Consider the following 11,280-nt stretch of genomic DNA (forward strand, 5'->3'; position numbering starts at 1 on the left):
CATACATATATATAATATATAAATATATACAATTACAGAAACTATAATGAGAAAATATGAAATAAATTATTGCCAAAATTTTTAAAAACTTATCAATTATTGAAGAAGTCAATAAGATGATTAGACCAAATCAAAGGAGATATTGAGAACTAAAGGAAATTTAGTAAGGTAAAAACCAAAATAAATTTTCTAATTGATAAAAAACCCATTAATATTTTGTAAGACCACAAATCTGTAACCTATGTGGTTATCTCTTCTACTGCACAGACATTGATAAGTTAAACTGGCATTTTAGAATATCTTGCCCCCCTAATGCACACCAAAGATGTATTATCCAAGATAATTAATTCCTGGGTGACTCTCTTGAGTCATGATATAATGTGAATATGCAGATATCCTCATGTTTTATTTCCTATTTGTTATCAATATTTTTTACCATCACTTGCTCACAATTTAAGGCCTACAGTTTTTCCTACCAGTTCAACCAGTTGTTATTACATTTACCTTCTAAGGATTTGACCATTTTGGAGTCACTCCCTATTGAGGATGTTTGTAAGCAATTCCAGTACTGAGCTTCAGACCACCAAATATACCCTGTCTTTCAGCAAAATCTCTTCATTGTTACAAAGATCCTTTACACATATGGCTGTTGTAGTCAGCTTGCTACTCTCCTGTGCATTTTTTTTTCTTTCAGGATAATTTTTTACTTCCTTTTGTTGAACATGTACCTATTCTGATGTTCTGTTATTTGTGGGTTTTTTTTTTTTATTTTGTTTTATCTTGTTCATGTTTTCTTTGTTGTTGATACCTATTTGTTCTGTTGTTTTATACCTGTATGAGAAACCAGAGAATTGCAACCATCTTTATATTTCTTTCTCCTTTTCTTTAATATAGTTCACATATTTAGGGTTCTCATGAGATATTGTTATTATTTTTTTAAGTTTTTCTTTCTTACCTTAAATAAAGAAAACTATTTTTGAGCCTTCAGAGGGGGCAATATAAGCACTATAAGAAATGGTCGGGCTCGGTGGCTTAGACTAAAATTCCAGTAATTTGGGAGGCCGAGGCAAGATGATTACTTGAGCCCATGCGTTTGAGACCAGCCCAGACAACTTGGTGAGACCTCATCTCTACAATAAATCAACAACTAGCCAGGCATGGTAGCATGCGCCTGTAGCTCCAGCTACTTAGAAGGCTGAGGCGGAAGGATGACCAGAGTCCAGCAGGTTGACACTGGGATGGCCGTGAGTTTGCCACTGCACTCCAGCCTGGGCAACAGAGTGAGACTCCAACCCCCCCTCCCCACACACACACAAAAAGAAATGGTAGACTAGTAACATGTTCTTACATGTATTAATCACTTTATCAAATAAATATTTGCTAAATATATGTTGGTAAATGCTCTTGAAAAAGTCAATATGATTTCTTTTAAACTTTCATTGGCAAGTAGGCAGAGTTCGCTGAAAATAAAATAACTGACGGGTCCAGAACAACCATGTTTGTTGAAGAAAACTCATAAAATATAGCGTAACTGCTAGTCAGAAGGAATTATAGTAACATTTTCTACTTTGTTACTTCTATAGACACCTGTCCCAGATAGACCAAGAAAAAAATTCTGTTTTAAAATAAAAATAAATTTGTGCTTATTATGATGTTGAAAATAATATTCTGCATAGATTTTATAAAAAATATTGAACATTAGACATTATCTTTTTATATTCATACTTATTTTTAGCACTGTATTTTAGCAAGATTTGTATTTTGTGTCTCTCACTTGAGATTTAATGCCATATTCTTTCTGTAAATTTTGCTAACATGATATCTTAAATATGTCACCACTTCAGAAAATTAAAATGAACTATTTTTAAAGTGTGAAAACAAAGATTCCTATTTTAATAAAAATAATACAGGCTTTTATGTTAAAATGTGTATTTAATAATTAATCAGTAATTTCATTATCTCCAGTAAGCTATAAAATAAATATTCATAAGTGCCGCTAAACTCACTTTCTTCTCCAAAAGAAATGATTTCAAAATTGATATATTTGTTCAGGGCCAAATACTCTTTAAATAACGCAAATTTAATATAAGCTAAACAGTTACAAAATTATTTTATTGGATTGTACTGCATGAATTAAATGAAATGTTACATGTACTCACACTTCTGAAACCATTCTTAACAATGGCCACATGAAAGTCTCTAAATAGTATCGAACTTTCTGTTATTCCCACCTCTAATATTTGTGCTGCTTCAGCTGAGTGAAGTTGCCTTTCTATCTCAGAAATGAGTGCTATTTATAGCTTTGCATGCAGTACTTACTCTTATATTTTTGTATGTATTCAAGCATAGTTCTCTCTTTTATGTTTTGAATTTAGAAATTATTGGAACATTGCATAGGAAAATATCCGTGCAGCTCTTATTTCTCTTGAGATCTCCTAACACACTGGGGCAATTAGCACTATTATTTTCAATAAATAATTTTCTATGTTATGATAAAATTCTCAGGATCTTAAGCAATTTGCCACACACTTATTTTGACCAACTACTTCATGGTTTCTGGTGAAGAGATCTCCAAACTATTACTATTTAATTTTGTCCAGTCATATTTTATGACTGGATTTATCACAAATATTTTGTAAAAGATGAGATATGTTTAGTTAAATGTGTTTTGTTTTATGCTCGGGATACTGTTATTTATAAATACTATGTTACTATACATACACAAATAGTATCTTTAGCAAATGGGCTGAGGAAATATTGTATCCAAATGCAATATGAAAGCCAACTAAGAGCTGTGGATATAATTTGCAAATGCTACACTATTGAATTGTATTAATCCTCCAGATATTCTTTTCTTTTGCGCAGGTCAAAGGCAGGGTAATTTAGCCTACATCTTTGTTTTTATTTTTATTTTTAAAAGACAGAGTCTCTCTTTGTCATCCAGTGCCTATCATAGCTTACTGCAACCTTGAACTCCTGTGCTCCAGGGATTCTCCTGCCTCTACTTCCTGAGTAACTGGAAATATAAGAGTGCACAACCATGCCTGGCTAATTTTTCAGTATTCTTTGTAGAGACAAGTCTCACATTTTTGCCCAGGCTGGTTTTGAACTTCTGGTTTCAACTGATCCTCCTGCCTCAACCTCCCAAAGCACTGGAACGCCTACAGGAATGAACCATTGTACAACTGCCAAGCATATGTCTTTGTAAGTAATGATCACTTCAATGGCATTATTATCCTTTTCAAATTGTTAAAGTCCATTGACCTAGAAAAAAATCTGACTTTTGAGGATAAAATACATATTTTTTGTCATACACCTAAAACATTTTGCTAGTAATGAGTGTGATTTGAAGTACTTTTCAAATGATTTATACAGATTATTTTCTTTTCAGAAGTGGCTAATAACAATATTTCAGATGTTAGCAGCTGAAAGATGAAAAAATATCATAGGAAATAGTACATGGCAAGTGAAATAATCAATATCATCTTTTATTTATTATTTTCTGTTTATAAGAGGTAGCATTTTTCTTACAGTGTTTGTATCATTAATTTCTTAAAAAAAGCTAATATTTTTGTAAAAAGTTGTCTAATTTAATTTCATACCATTTTAAACATTGTAGGAGTAATTAAATACTAAAATTCATATTAGAGTGTGTGTGTTTCTAAATGTATATGTATATGTGTACATATATAGAATATTTATATTAGATGATTTGACTCTATTTTTAAAATAGACATATCACTATTTCTTATAGTAAAGAAAAGTAATATTTATTGAGAACTAACAATACTTCAGACATAGTTCTTAATGCTTACATTTTTAACATAAAATTTTTATATAAGTAGAATGTATATTCTTCTTCCTCCAAAAATTTACATAGGTGAAAACTGAGTTTTATAAATGTTAAAAAACTCATAAAAGTAGGAATGCTCTGTTAGTAGTATAATTTCAGCTTTATTTTATTCTGAAAATGTTGTGCCCCTCAATTCTACTCCATTCTTGAACTCTTGAATGAGTTAAAGTTGGATGTGGAATTGTAGGATGGAAAATATTTTTCATAAGACCTTTAATATCATTATTCATTTTATTCTAGTGTTTGTTGTTGAGGATAAGCCAATTATCAGTATAATTATTTTCTGTTAACTTAATAAATTATAGAATAAAGACAACATAACCTCCTTTCTTTTTTTTCCATTGAAGTCTCTGTCGCCCAGGCTGGAATGCAGTGGCACGCTCACGGCCACCATAGTCTCGACTTGCTGAGCTTAGGCGATCCTTCTGCTTCGGCCTTCCAAGTAGCTGGAACTACAGGTGTGCGCTACCACGCCTGGCTAATTTTTATGATTTATTGTAGAGACGAGGTCTCACCAAGTTGCCCGGGCTGATCTTGAAATCCTGGGCTTAGGCAATCCTCTAACCTCGGAATCTCAGAGTGCTTGAATTACAAGCTGTACCACCACGCCTGGCCATATCTTCCTTTTTATAGTTATGATTCTATTTTTTCTAGGATGTTGTTGCTGAGAAAACAAATCTGGCAGTCCAATATGCTTTCTTTGTAAGTAATTTACATTATTTCTTTGAATGTCTTTAAGCCTGTTTCCTCTTTCTTTTATGTTTGGTAGTTTTTTTTATAATGTTTCTGGATATTTGTCAGTATTTAAGGTATTCTTAACAAAAATACTTTCGTGTTTTTCTTATCGTGAAAATGTATTGCTATACTATATTTGAATAAACCTTTTCCTTTATTCTAGAAACAATCTCTTTTTAGAAGTGCAAGTATATTTTGTTGGAGCTCCTTATTTTATTGTATTCTACATACTGCTTAGCTTGCTTTATCTGTTTAGTTTACTTTAATCATTTTATTCTTATTGCTGTAACTGTTTTTTATAAATCTAATATTTATTTTATATGAGATATTAATTTTAGAAGAAAAATGCTATAATGAATATAAACGTGACAAAATAAATATCTATGAACCTACTAATCCAAGAAACAGAAATTTTTCAGAATTGTCACAGCTAATCATGAAGGCCTGTATCCCATCCCTGGCCTGTGAGTCTCTAACTTAAACCTGTATTAATTTTTCTGTTTATTATTCTCTTAGTTTTTCATTGAAATATGCTGCTCATATATTCATATGTCTGGAAAGTATACATTGTTCCTCATTTGTCAGCTTAATACAAATGATTAGGGATCCTTTCAAAATTTTTTTCATTCAGTATTTTAATGATGTGATTATCTGTGTTGTTGCCAAGGCTATTACATTTTATTTTCATTGTACAAAAATAGTTTATATTTCTACATCAGGCTACCTTACTAAATTTTTATTATTCCTAATAATATGATTTCTAATAACTCTACTGTTATTTTAGTAATTTATGTGTAGATATTTTCAGGTTACTTATGTAAACAATTATAACTTTCAAATAGCAAGAGTTTTTTTTTTTTATCCTTTGAAATTTTTACTTTTTTTATCTTGACTTGCTGTTGCGGAACTGTAGTATAGCATTAAATAATAATAGTGATGATGGATATATACATTTTTCCCTTAAATTTACATGTCTTATTTTTAACTTGAACAGTTTTATTTATTTTTTAAAGATACACTGAAAAAAGTTCACTTATTACTAATTTTCTCTTTTAAAAAATCTATCATATGTAATTTTGTTACTCATACTGCAATCGGTGTACATCCTTTATATGAGTCCTTTGCAATTGGTTGTTACTTGAAATTATAACATTTTATAAATATTTTATATGTTCTTAAAAATAATGTATGTTCTTCAATTCTTACGTTGGATTGGTTTTGTTAATTTGCATTCAAAACACCTATTTCCTTGTTTATATAATCTGCTTACTTATCTGTTTCTTTAACATTAATGATTCTGCCTTTACTTAATTCCACATATCCTTCTATTAACTTAAAAACTTTTTTGTTTGTTTTATTCTTGCAGTGGTTAACTAGAAAAATAAAGCATCTATCTCTTAATAAAATCTGTTAACACATTTGTTTGTCTCAGAGAAAATAGAAAGGAGTTTAAAGCACATTAACTCTATAAATCTCTTAACACAAATGTGTTTCTCTTTAAGGAAGGACTTGCTTCCCTAGCTGTCAGTAGGCAGATTACCGTTGTCAGTTCCTTTGGAGTTGGAGTTGGAGTTTATAATACTGAGTAAGCTGGCTCGGTGGCTCAGCCTGTAATCCCACACCTTGGGAGGCTGAGGTGAGTGGACTGCCTGAGCCAGAGGGTTCAAGACTCGCCTGGGCAACTTGGTGAGACCTCATCTCTACAATAAATCAAAAATTAGAGCCGGGCTCGGTGGCTCAGACTGTAATCCCGCGCCTTTGGGAGGCTGAGGTGTGTGAATTGCCTGAGCCCGCGGGTTCGAGACCCGCCTGGGCAGCGAGACCTCATCTCTACAATAAATCAAAAAATTAGCCGGACGTGGTAGCGCATACCTGTAATTCCGGCTACTTGGAAGGCTGAGGCAGAAGGATTGCCGAAGCCCAGCAGTTCGAGGCTGCTGTGGCCGGAGTGTCCACTGCACTCCAGTCTGGGTGACAGAGTGAGACTACAACTCAAATAAATAAATAAATAAATAAATAAATAAATAAATAAATAAATAAATAAATAAGTAAATAAGTAAATAAATAAATAAAATAAATAAATCAAAAATTAGCTGGGCGTGGTAGGGCGCGCCTGTAGTTCTAGGTACTGGGAAGGCTGAGGCGTAAGGATCTCCGGAGTCCAGTAGGTCGAGGCTGTGGTGGCCGGGAACAGCCACTGCACTCCAGTCTGGGCGACCGAGTCAGACTCCAACGCAAAAAAAAAAAAAAAAAAAAAAATACTGAGTGATCTCTCACAGAAACAAAGATCTGAGTATCACATGTTCTCACTCATAAGTGAACCTTGAACAACTATCATAATACTATAAGAAAAGGATTCATAGTGGCAGGAAACTATGGGGGGGGCCAGGGAGGGGAAGGGAGGTGGGATTAATGGTAGTCGATATCTGTCTGGGGCAGGGGGCACACCTCACCAACAAGGGTACCTGCACAATGCATATTTGTATACCTAACCCTTAACTGTACCCCACAATTTTAAAATAAAAAATGTCAAAAAAAAGAATTGCTGCAGCTTCCCCCCAGGGCAACAGGTATCTACTGGCTGATTTTGATACATTTCTGCCTAGCAATGTCATCTGTAATGAACTATATATACTTCTAAGCTTTGTATAAGGTTAGCTAAACCTTTTCTCTATGCCTGTATTGTAGGTAGACTTCCACCTTTTTTCTAGATCTACTTCTTACACCTTTTTTCCACACTTGTTGATGCCTGATGAATACCATGCATACCAAGACTCAACTATAGCATGTATTTCTGAAGAACTCAACCTACAAAAATGTTCATACTATAATGAGGGTCCATTGATACTGATTTCAGCTGCCTTCATGCCAGCAATCTCTCACATCATAGTACCAATATTACATATGATGTACACACCAAAAAAACTCAGCCTTCTCTAATACAGACTTATTTCAACATAATGGAATATTCAAGTTATTTAAAAATAAGTTTTCACTGAACATTAAATTTATGTTTAATTCATGTAGTGCCCCCTTTTTAAAATCTACCCACCTGCCATTACAGTGGCACTCCTCTGAAAAAAAAATGATGAGAAGGACCTAATTTTTCCCCTTGAAAAGAGAAAGCATAGTAGAAAAAACATAAAGTAATTCCTCAGAGATATAAAGTACACTAAAAAAATAGGAGTTTATTATTCATTATCCCCTGAAACAATCATTGGTATGCAGGAAAAAGAAAGCAGTGGTGTTTTCTTGTCCTTATCAGTGAAAGTATAATGTGAGTACATAATATATTCTAATGTGCCTAAAATATTAAATTATCTTTTTTGAAAAGGATATTATCATATGCACCTTTAAGCTTTTCTTATTTTCCCGTTATCCTCAAAGAACAAAATACAAGCTATTTTAACAAATGGCGCTGTGACTATGTGTCCAGTTTTTTGGGTTTTTTTTGTTTTTTTAAAACTCTTTATAAACAGTATAATCAATTTAAATGCATAGTGTACTCCAAAAGAATATGAATACTGCTTGCCAATACCAACCTCTACATTCCATATAAGGTTAACTGTAAAAATTCATCTTTCAATGAATGATTGAGAATAAAGTGGCAGGGAGAAGGATGAGAGATATTTGTGTGTATTCATGGGATTTTAATATGTTAATTTGAATTCTTCTAGCCAATATTTATCTAGTAAAGCAGAAAATATTAGCAGACTCTATTCAAGTCTCAATTTTTCACAATAAGAAGATATAAGTATTATTTTATAAATAATGCATGGATTGTAAAGTCAAAAAGAATGTGCCTAAGGGTAAAAAAGAAAAAAAAAAATGTGTATATTGAAACCCCTAGAGATCTGTCCAGGCATTAGAAATATAAGCTTCAAAAATTTATATTTTAAGTCAAAAACAAAAATGATATTTACTTTGTAGCTGTCTAGCATGAGTAATGCCAGCACAGAATATAAGTCTAGCATTACTGTCCTACAGTCTGTAACTACCCTGCATATTCCCCTTGATCTATGCTATTTTTATTGAAGTAACTAGTTTAGTCACTCAATACATTTTTTTAAATGCCAATTTAATGGAAGCACCAGTGCCTTTTTTACCTCCAAAATAAACATTTGTCATTTATTCTAATTAATATATCTGACAGGTTTAGGAAATAAAATGAATTCTTCATCTTTAATGTCACATCTGGATTTTTTTATAGTTTGTATTATTTATAGTATCAAATATTACTTTAAAAATGTACTATGGATTTTGGTTTGAACAAAAAATATGAACTATTTATATTTTAATTAGAAAAGTTTCGCTTTTTCTGTAGTAATAGATCACTTTGATAAAACAAAGTTAACAAAATCTGTAATCAAAAATTGCGCATATTAATAAATGCAATTTTTGTAACATAAATTAGGCAATATCATTGATATTCTAATAAGAGAGAAACATCAAACATTCATAAGTCCTATTCATGAAACATTAAGGGTTATAAGAATGTTAATTGAAGAACATCTGAATAAGATTTTAAAAGATAATTAATTCTCCATCTGTTATGCGTTTATATACTATTCAATTAAAATTAAGTTACTTTAATTATGGAGTGATCCCAACTAGCATTTAGTATAACAGTAGTGACAAATAGTACTAATAATCAGTGATTGAGTACTTATTGAACACTTATTAGATTATAATGCACTGTGCCTAACACTTTGCACTCTCATGTTTATGTCCCCAAACTAATTTAGTAGAAATTTACTATTAATATTCTCATTTTACATGAGAGAAGAGAAGCTTATTAACATTAACTAATTTTTTTTAGGGTCAATAATTCAAAACAGAAGTTGGACTCCATGGTTTAGGCAGAATTAAAACCTTTGGCTTTTAATTGATTATATACTATGATAAAATTTTAACATCTTTATGAAAAAAATACTATTTTGTGCAAGCTAGTATGTCTATTGATTTTTAACTTTCTGCAGTTTATTCCCTTTTAAATTGCACTGACTTTTAAATAATACACAATTTATTTTGCATAAGTAGTACATCGACTTTGCTATCCTGATTTTTAAAAACAATTTATTACAAAAATATTTTCTATATGTTGTGCTTCCTATAAGGTGTATGTATACATGTTATATACATGTATGTATGAGGTAAAGAGAAATAAAATGAGCATGCTTGTGTACAACATTTACTTGAGAATTATAGCACTGCTACTCTCCTTGAAGCCTCCTACAGTCTTCTCTATTACTACCTCCTACATGAAGCTAAGACCATGTTGTCAATATTACAGTAATGGTTTTTCTCTTGACTTTTACTGAACATTAACTTGTTTTCAGTTTTTTCTGATTTCAAAATGTATATGGGCTGGGCTCCGTGGCTCAGTCTGTAATCCCAGCACTTTGGGAGACCGAGGTGAGTGGATTGTCTAAGCCCACAGGGTTGAGACCAGCCCGGGCAACTCTGTGAGATCTTGTCTCTATAATAAATAGAAAATTAGTCAGGTGGGGTAGCATGTGCCTGTAGTTCCGGCTACTTGGAAGGCTAAGGCAGAAAGATTGCTGGAGCCCAGAAGTCGATGCTGGGGTGGTGGTTAGCATGCCACTGCACTCCAGCCTGGGAGACTCCAACTCAAAAAAAAAAAAAGTTTATGTTGGGAGAGGGGCAAAACGGCCACCAGGAAGGAACTGACTTGCACCTGTTTTATGAAGGAAGAGCACCGCAGCACTCAGAGATACCCAGCAGTCAGAGCAGGTTGAGATGGAGGACATATCAACAGAGGAACAATGAGATCCACAGAGAACAGGGAGGAGAGAGAATGGGCAGCCTGATTTGGGCCAGGAACCCCTTCTTTCCACCTGGGTCACATCAGAAACAGCAGCCTCAGGACACCCGGGAGATGGTGAGTGAGGGAAATTAGAAATTTTGGTTCTTCTGTCAAGGACTTGGAGAATCCCCTAAGCTTCATGAAACTCCAGTTCCACACAAGATATGGCCGAGATATAATACGACTGTATACAGCCAGAGCCCAGGAGGAGCTGGAAACCCATTCCAGCTCTGGATGCCTGCCACTGAAACATCCCCCATAACATGATACCTGCAGGCTGCATTCTGGTTCTGTGATCAACTCCTACATTTCCAGAAGGGAATGGCAAGTATTTATTTGCCCCGAGGGCAGATTCCACCACTGCCAGCAGTTTCTGTTTGGGATAATTTGCAGTGAGAGACCCTGTTGCTGAAGTAACTTTGGAGTTTTGAACACAGGTGGCCTCTAGCAAGGGAACCCTGTCCTCCTGGTAACCTCTCTCTCCTCTCTCATGGGAATTCTGCAATAGACAGCTCTGCCATTCCTTCAGGGCTTCCACAGTGGCCAGGACACCCATGTCCCTTCCTCATTCCTACTGAGTGTGCATGAATAGGGTGATAGACTGCAGAACATTCAGACCCTGCCCACAGTAAAAACCTTGTTGCTGAAAGAAATTGAGTTCTGAGTGTGGACAATCTCTGGCAAGCGAAGGGGAACCAGGAGGAACTCTTGCCTTACTGGCAACCATTCTCTCTTCGTGTGAGCTCTTTTGTACAATAGAGATGGTTCAGCTATCCCTCAACACCAAAACAGCAGCCAGGAACCGAATTTCCTACTAGAATAGCCATTAGAGTGCACAGGTGGGGAGCTGCAGAGCAGTCTTGTC

This window comes from Carlito syrichta, unplaced genomic scaffold (assembly GCF_000164805.1).
Source record: "Carlito syrichta isolate Samal-C Ts95f unplaced genomic scaffold, Tarsius_syrichta-2.0.1 Scaffold314345, whole genome shotgun sequence".
Lineage (NCBI taxonomy): Eukaryota > Metazoa > Chordata > Mammalia > Primates > Tarsiidae > Carlito > Carlito syrichta.